Below are 15,805 nucleotides of genomic sequence, written 5' to 3' on the forward strand. Positions count from 1 at the left end.
GAACGTACAAAGTAACATAATTTTGTTCGAACAAAAATAAACTTGCACGCCGTTTCAATAGTGTGTTGACAAAAAGAATAAATTAAACAATAAATTCAACACGCATAGTAATGCGACAGAAATAAGGAAACCTGGGCCATTTACTTACGTTTTCTTAATAGACAAATAAATGATAGCGAGTGTTCCGTATAATGCTGTTTAGACGAATTGTTTAAAATAATTCGCGGTTACCTAGTAAAAGAAATGATTAAACTTTCAGACTGAAAAATGGTCCGGTCCTGCAACTGAAAAAGAATTGCGAAAACGAAGAATGCTGCAAAGAAAATGATAAATTATTGAAAGCCGGTTGAATTTGTATTAGGGAAATTGAAAAAAAAAAAGGAAAATGTTCAATTTGATTTTAAATAACTTTATTTCTATTTATCATTATAGCTATCAGAAAAAGACGAGAGAACACCCATGATCGTTTTAATCACTCGTTATTCGAATTCTCACTCAACGATTACATAATTAAGTAATTACGAAAGCAACCAAGAGATTTTTTTTTTTTCGAAATAAAGAAGAAAAAAGTAAACATCTTAATATAAACATATATTAAATTCATACAATTAATTAATATACATATGCATTTCATATATATATATATATATATATTTTTTATATATATAACATATATATTAATTAATACAATTAAATTCTACAGTTTCAGATTAAAAATAAATAATAAATGAAAAAGAAAGAAACATGTTAATTTATCTCCAGACTTTTCATATACGCGTGATATTTTTTTAATACCTCCAGAATGAATTAACTAATCCATTAATTAATTAATTAATTAATTAATTAATTAATTAATTAATTCGCTTATCGGTACGATTCTACAATAAATCAATTAATACCTTCGCAGTGATTATCTAAAAATCCTGAAAAAAGCGTACACAATTGGGTTACACATCTTTTTCATTCGGTTAAAAAGAGTCTGTACTTTTAGAGGAAAAAAAATATAATATTCGATAATGCAGGGTGATCAAAAAATAATGGTGCAAGAGACAATTTTAAGAAATCTTTTGAGTAGAAAATAAGACGATTTTCCGAACTGTCCCCGACACTGAATGAACGTATATATAGGTTAGGTACTAAACAATACTATAAAAAAGCCGTCATTAACCCTTAAAAAACGAGGTTCGATTTTAGGCGTAATTGGTCGCACATTCCACCGTCATTATATCATTTAGATTCAAGCCGATTATCCTCACAGTATATGGCGTCAGTTTCGAATTTCATTCGATAATAAGTTACTTTAACCTCAAAAATCATCAAATACGCGAAACGATAGAATAAATAATAAATGATAACGTCACAATAATAATAATAATAATAATAATAATAATAATAGTAAAAATAAAAATAACAACATAAGATAATGCCTAATGTATAATTACTCGGAATAAAATTTAAAAGAAGCGAAATAAAAAGCTAAAAAGAAATATTCGGTTCGGTGTACTGTGAGTAGCAACGAAGAGAGTTTTTTTTTTTATCATAATATCTGTAATAATAAAATATTTTGCGTTACATTTCGTTAATATTTGGTACAAGTACTTTCACACTGTTACCTCTATAATATAAAGGTTATTCAATTATTCGATAGTCCTTAATAAAGCATTCCTTATATATATATACATACAAATGTTATTACTTATCATAGTACGATATATGCGGTCACTAGCAATGCCTAACGATTTATTTGTCGAAAAGCAAAAAATGTATGAAAAAGATATGAAAAGGGACCGGGAAACTGAAAAGAGAGAATCATGTTATTTTCAACTCAAAAATGTTTCTCAGATTTTTGCAGCCACGGTACGTTGTTCACAATCTCTAGTAATAATTAGCCGCGCGAAACGTCATAGTCCGATAAAGAAAAATCACGATTAAGAATAATATTCCATTATATCTAGGAAGGCCGCAGTTTTCTCTTGTACTACAATCTTTAAAACACCCTGTATGTAGGAAAGTTTATTCTAAGTAATATTATATGTATACATGTGTACGTGTCACGTACGCGTATGAACACATAAGTACGAATGCATACATGCATACCCACGTGGCTGTGCAGGTATTTACACATGTACACACCTGGACGAACGTATACATATATGTACGCATACATATATAGGTATATAATACGTGTACGTATACATATTCACATACGATCGCACGCGTACACATATGTGCACATTATTCGTATATACGTGTAGACGTATATAGGGTGTGCAATAAAGCTGAAAGTGCGATATGTAAGATTCCCGGATTCAAATTACGCAAATTTCATTCGAGCTAAAAATTCTGTTATTTTTTCCAAATAAATCGTATCATCAGTGAATCGCTGAACTGCGGATACGTGTGCACGTTTTCTTTTTTCTTTTCAACTTTAATTGCTGTATTATTCAATTCAGTTCAAGATCGATTTTACTTGGAAACAATTTGTCCGCAAATATCATCCATATGTTTTTTCTAACTAAAAATGGAATTCGTTAATTAGTACAATAGTACAACGGCCTCTTGTTGTACCTTCCCAAACACCCTGTATAAGAACACGCGTAGTATAAAGAATTTGAAGAATACACTTAAGACGATAAGGAGGGCAACAAAGAAACAAAATATATGTTCACTTCAACCGTTTCGATGACCAGACTAATCTATGCTTTAAGGCTTTAAGGACCACCGTATTACATAGAGGGTGCTTAATATAGGAGGCGCTATAGTGTACAGAACTGTTTTGTCCGATATAAAACAGGCAATTATTTACGTTTACTCTTTTCATGTGCCTGTTTATTACTTTCTCCTCCACACTCGATCGACTATCATATTTTTTCTTTTTATCACTTATCCCTATTATTTTTAACTTTTTTTTGTCATTTTTCTTTTTTCAGAAAATCCATGTTAACTAAGTGCAGAGATAACGTTTCTCTTCTTCTCCGCCTGTTCTTTTTTGCTTTTTACGATTCACTTTGAAACCGGGACGATCTTAGAAGCAAAGTGGGATCAATTTCTCAAAATCATCTTATTTTTAGCAGAGGAATTGTAACTGCGCTCTTGTACTATCATTTATGTGACACCCTGTACATGTTGAATTGTTCTTTTTTTTTTTTTTTCCGTGTTTTTTCTTCGTTTAACAAGCATATTTAAATACGTACACACGATACGAGAGTGTATCTTCCACAAGAAAAATTATCGTCCTTCATCACAATCAACACACATACAGAGACGCAGGTAGAAAATGGGATTAGGTTCGTTCAGCGTGCATGAGCGTGAGCGCGAACCTTTTCTCGAGTAGAAAAAGTCGAGGCTTTTGAAAATTCACTTCTCCACACTAACCCGGCGCATTTATTTAAATTCTAATCTTTTATAGTAATGATTCATACCCTAAAACAGCTATATATTCAATATTTATTATCACAACAAATATCTTTCCGTTAGTTTGAGAAAGCTTTTCGCCCTTTGATTCGATTTGTGTGTCGTGTTCATGTGTGTATATATGTTTATATGTATGTGTGTTTCCTATGTGTGTGGGCGTGTGTGCGTGCTATATGGATGTAATGTGTGTACTTAAAACACGCGACATTCAATTATCCTATACATTTTCCACTTTGAATTCTTTCTGGCCTTTTTTCTCTTTCTGGCAAGAAACGAAGGACACACCATTTTCTAGATTATGTGGAACTATCAACTCGTATTGTGAATTTTCACGCGCCCAAAGCACTTTTGTGACATTGTTCGATTAAAATCGAGTAGAAAACCAATCTTCTTTTTCGATGTTCATCAGACTCTGATATGTGTAACATGACGCTTCTTTGAAAAAATGATGTCCAAAAAAATTAATTCGAAAATTTAAAAAAAAATATCTCTAGCGAAGTTTCGTAAGAAATGATGAATCTACTCGTCGACCGTCAACGTTCAACAATCGTTGTAAGAAAAAAAAGTCAAATATAAAAAGACTAAGAATAGAAGTATACATGTCACGTATTCTTCATCGTGAAATCGATCAAAATGTATTCTTAAATTAGAATAAAACGAACGAACAAACAAAGAAACAATTCGAGGAACATCACCGATCTTGAAACGCTGTTCACAGACTTCAACGCGCTATCGTAGTATTTCGTTATGAATAATTTCTAGTGGAAAACTGAAGGAAAGAAACAAAGAATAGAAGGAAATATAGTATTTTTAAAAAGCTTGCGCCCGCATAAACGTATTAGTTTCGCATTGTAATGTTATTGACGCTAATAACTTGGACGTAAAGAAAAGTTACTAGACGAAGAAAAAGGTACCAGAGAAAATTCATTGGTGAAAAATTCTTGAACAACATTTAAGTAGAAGGTAAACACAAAACTCCGCAGAACCATGTTCAACGTCATTGTCATCGTAAACGTCATTCGTCACTGTAATCGTTATTATACTCCATAACCTCCTACCCCCTCCCACGCATACAATATTCACCCGATCATTTGGAAATCTTACACTAAGCTTCACCATCAGAGTCGTTAGAATACTACGCTACTTGTGAATATATCTCTCAATACCGTTAGACAATGAAAATCGCAAAATTGTAATAACTAACATTTTATATCTATTATTTCGTACCGTTTCTTCTTCTCATCTCTATTTTTATATTATTGTTATTAGCATTATATCGCATCTTAATGAACATTACGATCATTATTACTGTTAATACCTAATATTTATTTCATTAATTATTAATTCATTATTGTTAGTTTATTATTAATCTATCTAAAATTAATTAATTTTTCATTATTGTTAGGAATAGAGGTTACTCGCGAATTAGTCCACTTTGTTGCATTAATCAGTAGTCATTTTTTTACAATAATTAATCACCTTATTAATTAGTACTCTCTTCAAAATGCTTTCTTATAATATATATTTATATATATATATATTATCGTAATATATAACTGTATGTGTGTGTTTGTGTGTGTGTGTGTGTGTGGGTTGGTGGGCGGGTGTCTGTGTGTACGTGTATACGTTTCTGTGGACGCGTAGGGTTATATTATCCACGGATATGCATACACATATACGTGTACGCAGCATGTAGTGTGTATACGTGTAGACAAACAATGTATACATAAATGTCTGTTCACTTTTTCTTTATCATTGATAAATCCTAAATTATTAATAAGTATGTATGTGTGTATGTGCGTGTGTCTTATGTGTGTATTGCGCGCGCGCTCGTACGTGCGTGCCTGCGTGTGTCCCAGTATTTACTATATTTACTATCCTTCTTTCCTATGTTGTTCACATGTTAATAGTTAAAAATGACAAGTTTAAACTTTACTCCTCGGACTTCGATTTTCACTTCGTTTTCTTTTTCTTTCCATTTAGAACCCCTTTCGGGATGCTGTTCTCTTTCGAAGCGTGTGCACAAGGGGTACTTCTCCTAAATCTAACAAATAACATGACACTAACTTTCTGTAATATCTTTAGAACCTTCCATGTTTGCTAATTACGAAATCAGTGCATGGCACTTCCATCTTCATTGAATGGTCCTAGGTTGCAAAACGCGCATTGCAGCCATTTTTTTATTTTTTTTATTTTTTTTACTTTTTCTCGCTCATTCATTTTTTACAACAGAGAAATTACTTCGTCTTCGACTTTTTCCTAATATCTTATGAAATCAGCGTTTTTCGTATATTTCTTCAATGTATATTTATATTATAGGTATATAATTAATTTAAAAAAACAGCATCTTACAAACACGTATTAAATTAACTTCATAACTAGATTAGACAATAAATGTGCGTAAAAGCTTCATTTAAAATTTCACATGCTTACATTCATAATAAGTGAAAATATCATCTATAGATTGTACATTAAATCTGAATTATTTGGCCCTGATCACTTCGTATGTACAAACATTTCAGTTTCCGTATGTTCAAAATTTAATTGGTCACGATTAACTAATAAATAATATTCACGGAAAAAGAATGGGAATCATACTTATTTATAATTCTTGGATATGTTAACCGCCGAATAACGACCAGATACATATCGTTAATTACTATTAGGCATCTAGACTTAGTTATATTTCTTTTTTAACTTTATAGGTTATTTGCCACATGTTCCAATTTCGATTATGTCTTTCCAAGAAACCCTTACGAAAGGTTCCGGAATTTTTCAAGTTCATTTCGATTTGCGAACACTCGAAAAATACTTTCGTTCTTTAAATTACTTTTCTGACTCGATTAGTTTAGGTTAAATTCCGGTTCGAAAATTGTGCGAAATATTTCGAGGAATTTTGCTCACTCTTTCCAAATTTATTTACATTCACCATCAATAATTTCGTATTTAGGCAACAAAAAAGAAATATGTCGTTTATCTCGAAACGATTTTGAAGTTTTCAAATTTATTCAAATACTTTTCTATTTTTCGAAATCTATTACAACAGAATTATAAAATTTAATATTCCGGTCTTCCGCATATTTAAAGTCATATATTTCCCTAATATTACAAGTGAAACGCTTTTCCTTATCTTTTTACGTTTTTTTTTTTCTTTCTTTGCTATTCGTATTATTTTGAATTTTCGAATAAAATTTCGAACAATTGTTTTAATCAAACTTGTTGGTACGAACGTTTCAAATCGCTACATATATATACAACTCTAAGTAATAATCACGACAACCAACGAAATCTTTGGGGAAGATTTATGAAAGGTTAGTTCTCGGAGTTCTCGCGTTTCAACATATCGAGAAAAAGCTATATTTCGATCATACTCAGCGAGGTGCGTAAGACGTAAAAGGAAAGAGAAAGATATTAACGTTTACCTTAACATTTAACATTTCAGATAAAAATAACAGTTGGCTTACATTTTCCGACATATATTAAAATCGATTTTCTATGCACATTTCGTTTATATTTCTTGCAGAAATACAAAGAACTGTAGAGTTCTGTTGGAGGAAGGGGAGAAAAGATGAAGAAGAATAATTAAAATTTGAACACACGCATTCACGACCTTTAAATAATACTGTATCACAATTAAAACAAATCAGACTATAGGGATATAATTATTACTAATAGATTGCAACGCAATGAGCATAGGTATGCGAAAGTTTAATCATTTAAAAGATTAATTAAAAGGAAAGGTTTTATAACGATGTTTAATAATATCATTTATCTCTGTTAATATTGCATTACACCTAATATTCTTTATATATTATAACAAAATTGTCGAACATAAAACTATTTATGTATGTATAACTGTTTATGTCAATTTCACCGGCATCGTTGGCTATTCGCCATATTGCGCCACTTTCTTGTATGACTATATAAAATATTTCTAAAACTTTGTTTACCATTAAATTTAGTGACTTGAGAAATCAAATTTACAATATAAGAACAATATTCATAGTAATACATTATTAAAACGTTATGCGTTAAAAATACAAAGAAACATATAAATTAACTATTTCAAATGTATTTTAATCGTTCTTTTCCTAAAATAAATTCAAGTATTTGTATCAATCTTTCCTCCGTAAAGACACATTCGTTAACAAGTTTCGAGTTATCAAGAGCCTTTTGTTTTGACTAAATTTATTCCGTTTGTAATAGTTATTGTGATTAGAATTTTTCCTTATCCACGTCACATGTTTATTTTTCTTTCCCGTCCTCTTGTTATTATCAAATTAATAAATGGCACATGCCCCAAATGCACACGCGTGTGTATTCAAGAAAAAGAGGGGAAAACGATTCATCCCGAAAGAGAAGAGTATGCGCATATGTGTACGTTTTCCTACTGGCGCGTGTGTACGCATGCGCTCGAAATACGTAAACTGACCACCGAGAAACCTCAACTAATTCACGCACCAATTAATTGTAACACGTATATACACTTGCATACACGGACGTAAAATATACTAGATACCCCTGTGACACCTGTGTGCACATCGATAGTATAGCACGCATGCGTACCGATACGTCGAATGCACGAAATAAAAACGCGGTATAACACGCATGCGCGTAAGCGTATTAGAAATTCGTATCATCGTAAACCACGAAGAGTGGTGCATATGCGTACAAGTATGCATACGCCTGTTATTGGCTGTATTCCTTTAAAACTTTTCCTCCCGGTTCTTTTTTTCTCTTTTTCTCCTTTTCTTTTTTTTTTTTTTCTTCTAAACGTTCATTCGATTTGTCTCGGACTAAATATAAATGCCTAACCTTTTAGACTTAACATTCAATATACCGCATGCTTCGCTAGACACAGCCAAGAATTTGAAATGTTTAAATAGACGTAAAATGGGTAATAATGTCGTCGCTAATAACTCCCTAAAGAAAGTTACATAGGTCAGAAACAATTACAATTTGGCGTTAATCGAACCGATTTGTTGCCATTATTTTATATTAGTCAAAAATATAATTTCACGAATTACATGGTTCTAAAGATGAATAATTAATCTTACGCAGAAGACTAATAAGTTCTCACGAAAATTACGAAAGTTTTTTCATTTTTTAAATTTCGAACTTGTTTTTCCCTTTCCTCTTTAAATTTAATCTAAATCATTAGTGTTAAATCGAATGGTATTTAATATCAATATCACATTAGAGTTTTAACAAGAAAAATAAATATAGACGAGATGGCGTCGCGATCTCGTGCGGTTTCAAAAGAACACAGACAATAAGTGCAATAAAGTACATACGCGTTTGTGTAATGAACAGAAAATTAAGCGGAGAAGGAGTAGGAGGTTGACGAGAAAAATAAAAGGAGAACAACAAATTAAATACAATTAGATCTACAGACAAAAAATAGTGAAAACAAAGAGATAAGAAGGGAAAAAGAATACGTAGTTTCAGCGCATGCGCACAAGAGATTGTAGTGTTACATAGCTGATTGGTCTTAAATATAGCATGCTAACTCTAATATTTTGAAATATGCCTTTTTATAAAATAATAATTAACGACACTGAGGTAAGTGGCTATTAGATTAAGCTTACTTGTTACTTATTTTCATTCACCTATTCACACATTTTTCTGGTGATATGTATCAGAAATCAATTCGTTTTTTTAAATATAACAAAACTAATCTTTTCTTTCTTCATTGTTTGAAACGTTTATAAGTAAATCACAAGATTTTTAGTTTTACAGATACATTCTGCATTATTGAAACGTATCTTATTTGTTCGAAAAGTACTTAAAAGGCAAAGCATGTTAGAATATTTACAAGCCTCGAAGGAAATAATACCAGCGATTTTATTCGATTGAATCATCAAATGTTTTATGAAAATAGACCATCATCTGTAATCGAATAATTGAAATGTTTTTTTCCTCGCATATCAAATGTAAAGTATTATAATATGACTATGTGTGTATATATATATATATATAAAGCAAAAGAAAATAGAACGAGAGATTATTAAGGCAATATAGGAATCTAATTAACGTTCTAAATTTTTAAATCTTTTAAATTAACAATACGACGACGAAAACACGACAGAGACGACAAATTAATAATACTAATCTATAATGCTTTGCTTCTAGGTCAATTGGTTAGCAACAGAATTGAAGAAAACTATACAAAGTCCAGCTATAACTTTTAAGTAAACTTATACGAGGAGATTGCAATAAAAAGACGACCGTTTAGGAAAGTGTCCAAATGTTTATAGCATAAAACTATAGAGATGCGTGTGTGTGTGTTTGTGTGTTTGTGTGTTTGTGTGTGTGTTTGTTTGTTTGTGTCGTATGTATATTATACGTATATAATTAATCCCCAGTGTCGTAAAAATCCCACACGTGTACCAGTATTATTTTATTTTAATTTAGTTTATCAAACGATTGCAAGCGTTTGTCGATCATGCTTGAAGTGTGCTGTCGCCTATCTTCAAGATAAAGGACAATGAATTGTTTCTTATGTTTTATCTCAAATGAAAAAGAGAAACCATTATCGTTGGAAGTACCAGCGCTCGTACAAATTTAGTTCCTGTCTCGTAATCTAAATTTACGTTCCATTCTGGAACAGCAAAAAAGGTACACTCATAATGTTCGAACGCCCTCAGACCTCTATTATTCGTAATATTATCAATAATGTTATCTATTATTCGTTACCATTAATATTATCACTAGCAATTCTTATATGACTGCTGCTTTCCTAAAAACATTACACTACTGCTGCCGTCATGATAATCCTTGTTAATTAGCAAGTATTACCACTGCCGCTTGTTAATATCACTACCACTAATATAAATTGCAATTACTTTAATACTCTAATATTTCATTACTATCGTTATTATCGTCTTCTTGATCATCACTCTATTATTATTGTTTTTACGGATTATTGATTAATGAATATCATAATCAGCAACAATTATGTTTTTGTTTATATTACATAAATCGCATTATCATTAACCCCTTATTATTACATCGTGATTAACTTTTTATTCCGTTCACGGTATCCTGACTACTGCGACAGGCGTTTCTCTATTATTAATATCGTGTACCACCACCACCACCACTAGGTATGATTTATCGTTACTGCTACTATTAACTGTGCAACGACAGTAACAGCGTCATGATAATAAGTAATGATAATGTTTAATAACTGTAACAAAAAGATTGGTGACAATACGATGGCAATGTTAATAATAATAATAGCAGAAATTAACAGCACCAACAGTTATCCTAGTACTCTTTAATATTAATCATCAGTAATAGTAGTTGTGTGTAACACTAACAATAGTTACGACCATAATAATAGTAACAATAATGGTAATGATCCGTTACTATACTATACTGAACAGTAGAAATAAGAATTGTATTACTGCCATAGAAAGCAGTAGAGAGTGGCAATAGTAGAAGCTGAAACAGCGATAGTAACCAGCGTTAGTAGTAGCAAAACGTAAGAGCAGCTAAATATAACGAGAAATAAGATTAGAATCGATAGTAGTAGACACAGCTGTAATAGAAATTAAACGAAATTAATGGCAGCAATAGCAGCAACAATAATCGCAAAAATGTTGATAATCAACACAGCGATAATATGATTACAAAGATGTCAATTGTAGTAGTAGCAAAGGCAGTAATAATAATAGTGGTAACATTATCATTACTCTATTATCACATTACACAATATTGCCGCTATTACTATCATTGTCGCGCCACTACTATCGTTGTAATTGCTAGAACTACGATTATCATTCCTTTCATTTGCAACCTCGTTGAAATTACAACTTACTTCTTTTAATACTGCTGTTAGAACTATTGTTGCCGCTGATACTATTACCACTTCGATTGCTATATTTGTTACACGATTGCTAGCGTTATCTTTATTTTTTTTTTCTTTTTTCATTTTTTTAACCATCATTATTTATTATCATCATAGCTATTGTTGTTGCTGTTATTAAGTGTTATAAATATTATTTATCATTTAGCATTACTATTATTATTACTGTTACTACTATTAATTCCACTACTATTGCTGCTACTGCTACTACTACCACTAACTGTACCTATTTAGTTCTACGAGACTACTTCTACTATTATTATTATTTATTATTATTGTTGTTACAATTCAGCGATTCCACCGTGGAACCTGAGTAATCTGGATAGAAGCTTAGTGTCAACTAATTTCGATGAATCGTAGAGGCAGCTTTTTCCAAGCATTAAGATATAAAATTTGTGAATTATACGTGTATTATTGAATCACCTGAAATCACACACACGGTATTCAGTTAAGCATATAGGTGAAATCTGAGTCGCGAAACTGAACGTAAGTCTTCGGATTGAATTGCCATAAATAGAAAGAGTCAACTAACGAAAATGCACTCTCACCCTTCTAGTATGTCAAAATAAGAAAGAAATCCTTTAGATCCATTGTTAACTACCTTCGTTGGAATAAGATAATAACAATTTCATTTTTTTACTTTCTTCTCCTTTTTTTTTTTTTTTTTTTTTAAGACGATTACGCGATGTTATATGTTTCAAGTTGTAGGGTCAACTATTCATCAACTTGTTTAAAAAATTGTCTAATAATTTATTTAATACGCGAATATTCTTATATTAACAGTGAATGTTAATTTAATAGAGAAATATCGATAAGCGTATTCGAAAATATTATAAAATGAACATAGAAGACATATTTTAATAAATTTCCACCCATTTTAGTTGCGTCAAAGTTAAATATATATGTAGTACATAGATGTTCGCGATGATTTTCGTAAAAAACGAAGACATCCTCTACTAATTATAAGCCAAATACTGTCCATCTCACTTAATAAAGCTATATTAAACAGAAAATTCGATTAAAAGAAGAAAAAAGGAAAACGAACTAAAATTTCATCGTTCGTGATCGAATATTATGAATGTTAGTCTACCATAATACCTAACCTCGGCTCGTAAAACGTTCGCTTTTTATTCCTAACGTCAGTAGTTAATTACAAACATTTCCTAACATCGATCCTCTTTGGTTTACCAAACATACTACTCGACATTTGTTTGTATGTATTTTAAGTAGTTCTCTACCTACTTACACACTTTATCGATAAACAGTGTGCAAATAAATTCATTAAGTCTTATAATTTTTTGAATAATCATAGAATTCTAACGTATCCATTCCTCGAATTTTTGATTTTTTCTTCTTTTTTTCCTTTTTTAATGAATTAAACCCTTAAACATTTCAGGTAGTCCCAAAACTAAATTTATTAGGACCCTTTTGATCCCTTCATTTGTTTCATTATTATACGAGAAACCTAACCTTCTGATTTAGGAAATCGATCTACGGATAGTTTGATTACTTATCATAGTTTTTAATGACTCGAATTCATTAACCTTTGAGGAATACTCGTTATGCATATATATGTATATATATATATATATCAATAAAACTTAGAACACACAGAATGACTTAAATATCTGTAACACGCAAAATGCTAAAAAGTCATGAAAAATAATCAAATCCCAGAAGATCAAGAAAATCTCACGTTAATTATTTGAAATGCATCGGCACTTGAGAGAGATTGACCTTTAAACCTTTATGTAGGTACACACGTTATGCGTATGTTCACGGCAAGATCTATTGATCTGCTCTTAACAGCAGACTCGAGAGAAAAAAAGAGAAAAGAACTTTTTCTTTAGTCTCGCGGCTGAACAAGACCGAGAAGATCTGAGGGCGTTGGATATATATTTCAGAGATATATCAGAATGTTGGAAAGAAAATATTGTGCAATGAATACTAAACACTCTTTTTCCCATCGGTATGGTTATCAGTCCATTCAGGTACCTTTGACGTTGAAAACATACACATACACACATGCGCGCTCGCTCGCTCGCTCATTCGCGCGCGCGCGCGCGCGCAATCACATTCCCTTGCACACGTAGGCATGCACGCATAAACTTCTCATGACACGCGCGTGCGCGCGCACGCAACGGAGGGGCACAGGGAATGAACTCAGTTTTACCCCTTCCTTTAACCGAACCTCCTCCCAATGGTCCAATCAGAACTTCAAAACATTATATTCATCAACGTCTGTTTTTGTTCTATCGAATTTTCGAGATTCACTTCTTGTTTAGGTGTGAGATATATAGTGACGAAGTAAAGTATCGATCGTGCTGGATCACGAACAACGAAAAATATTCAAACGGGCAAAACGAATGCCCGGTCAAATCATTTCCAAATTTAAATGCAATCTTTGTATTATATATGTACATACTGAAAAATTAAACTACATTTATATCTTTCTGTACCTTGTATATATAATTATTTGTAACATTGAAGAACAGAAATGAATATGTAATAAAGAGGAAAGTTAAAAGTGTAACAAACAAACAAATAAACAGAAAATTGTTACGACGCTCGTTCTATCCTTCCTTTTTTCAGAATCAACATCTTTCTGCTGTTTGTTTAAGCAGATATCTAGTATAGTAAGACTCATTAATTGCACAGAATTATTAACACAGTCCAGCAAATTAAGCTTTAGCGAGAATGGCGGAAACGCCCGCCATTGTAATTATAAGACAATCAAATGTTACACAAATGCGTTACATGTCCGCATGAAAGTTCCAGTTCCCTCACTTTTTGGATAATCTTTTATGAAGTCAGTAAAATTTAAATCATTCGCATCCATTTCATTCAGTCATTCGTAATTTATTTACAAATCATTCGTGAATCCTTTTTTAACATAGTCGCAAAGCCAAAATTGTCGAACTATATACGCAATCATCTGGCTTGCGATAAATTTCCTTTCGAAACTTGTACGATTTCGATTTATGTTTTAATTAATCCCAATCAAGAAAACCAACAGAGAATTGAATCTACAAAAACTAAATCCTACCACTTATCAAATGCGAAAAAAAAATATAAATAAAAATTGAAGTCTTCATAGTTTCCATTCTATCATAATAAAAGAAATGTTTAATAAATATCCAACATTTTTGTCATAAAAATAAATCATGTCCAGGAACTGTACTAACATTGTACTACAATGCTCAAACGATATTTGACTCCGATTATTTTCTAAATGATAATACCATTTACTAGTACTCTACAAACTTCAGCTTTGGGAGGAAATCTGAAGAGCCTAACAATGAATTTGATTACGAAATATAGAGCGATATAAAAATAAAGACGTATATAAATATAGTGTACGTATTATGTGGTGCTGGAAAGGTGACGTGCTCTGATGCTTTCAAAACTTTTAGATTCTTGGCGGCATTAGTAGTATTTTAGATCGTTTGGTGAAGTCTATTCTACACCAACGTTTTGAAGTTTGTCACGTTGCATACGTATTAAATATATGTCACTTAAATAGATGTCAAATAAAACACTAGTCAATAACGAAAATTCGTGTAGCCTGCCTTTGTGACTGCGCGTCATGACTAATCCAATCGCAATGCATCGCGCATTTCTTCTGCGCATCAACGTTCTAGCAGTACGCAATATAAGCACACGATAATCTCGAATCCATAAATAATTTTTCTGAGAATGTCCACACTAACCACATCCTAAATTAAATTATTTTATTTTTGTGTTTGCAAATATCATCAGTATGATAGAGAGCATTATTATTTAACTCAAAATAATTTGATCAAGGCCGATAAAAATAACACAAATTTTAAAAATTTCATTTTTTATGCAACGAAAACGATATCTAATTGCCCATTCGTTCAAAGTGTAAAAGAACTTAAAATATTTTTAGTATAAGTAATTGAAGAATATATATAGTAGATTTAACCCATGTGTAGAGCAATTAATGAGTCTCTATTGTACAATATAAAGTACTAGGTATGCTATTAATAATAGATTAATATTGTTACAATTTTTCTATGCCTTTTAATCGATGTTATTAAATATTATTTAGCACTTAAAATATCTTCTATTTTATATATATAAACACTGGAAAGAGAACTAATATTACACAATATGTTACTAGACTAAAAATCACGCATAAATACTACCGTATCGTTTGCTGAATTTAAACTGAAATAGATAGAAGAATAATATTTTCTGTCTGAAAAAAGTATTGAGACAGTGTAGTAAGATTATCATTGAAAAATTGTCTCAGATTGTCAAGTTACCAACTATAGATTCTATAGATAAAACTATAGATAGATAGTAAAAGAAGAACTCAAAATTTTTAAAATAGAAATTTTGCGTCACTGTATAATTGGAAATACCATTCACACTCGAAAATTCGAAGTCATTCTGAAAACTTTAATTAGGATTTCAGCTTTCTTAAATGCTTTTCCTTTTTGTTTCTTAATATTAACCAATGGGAAGTGGCATATTCTTCTCCTCAGTATCGTTCAT

The sequence above is a fragment of the Bombus fervidus genome, chromosome 15, assembly GCF_041682495.2.
Source record: "Bombus fervidus isolate BK054 chromosome 15, iyBomFerv1, whole genome shotgun sequence".
NCBI classification, from domain to species: Eukaryota; Metazoa; Arthropoda; class Insecta; order Hymenoptera; family Apidae; genus Bombus; species Bombus fervidus.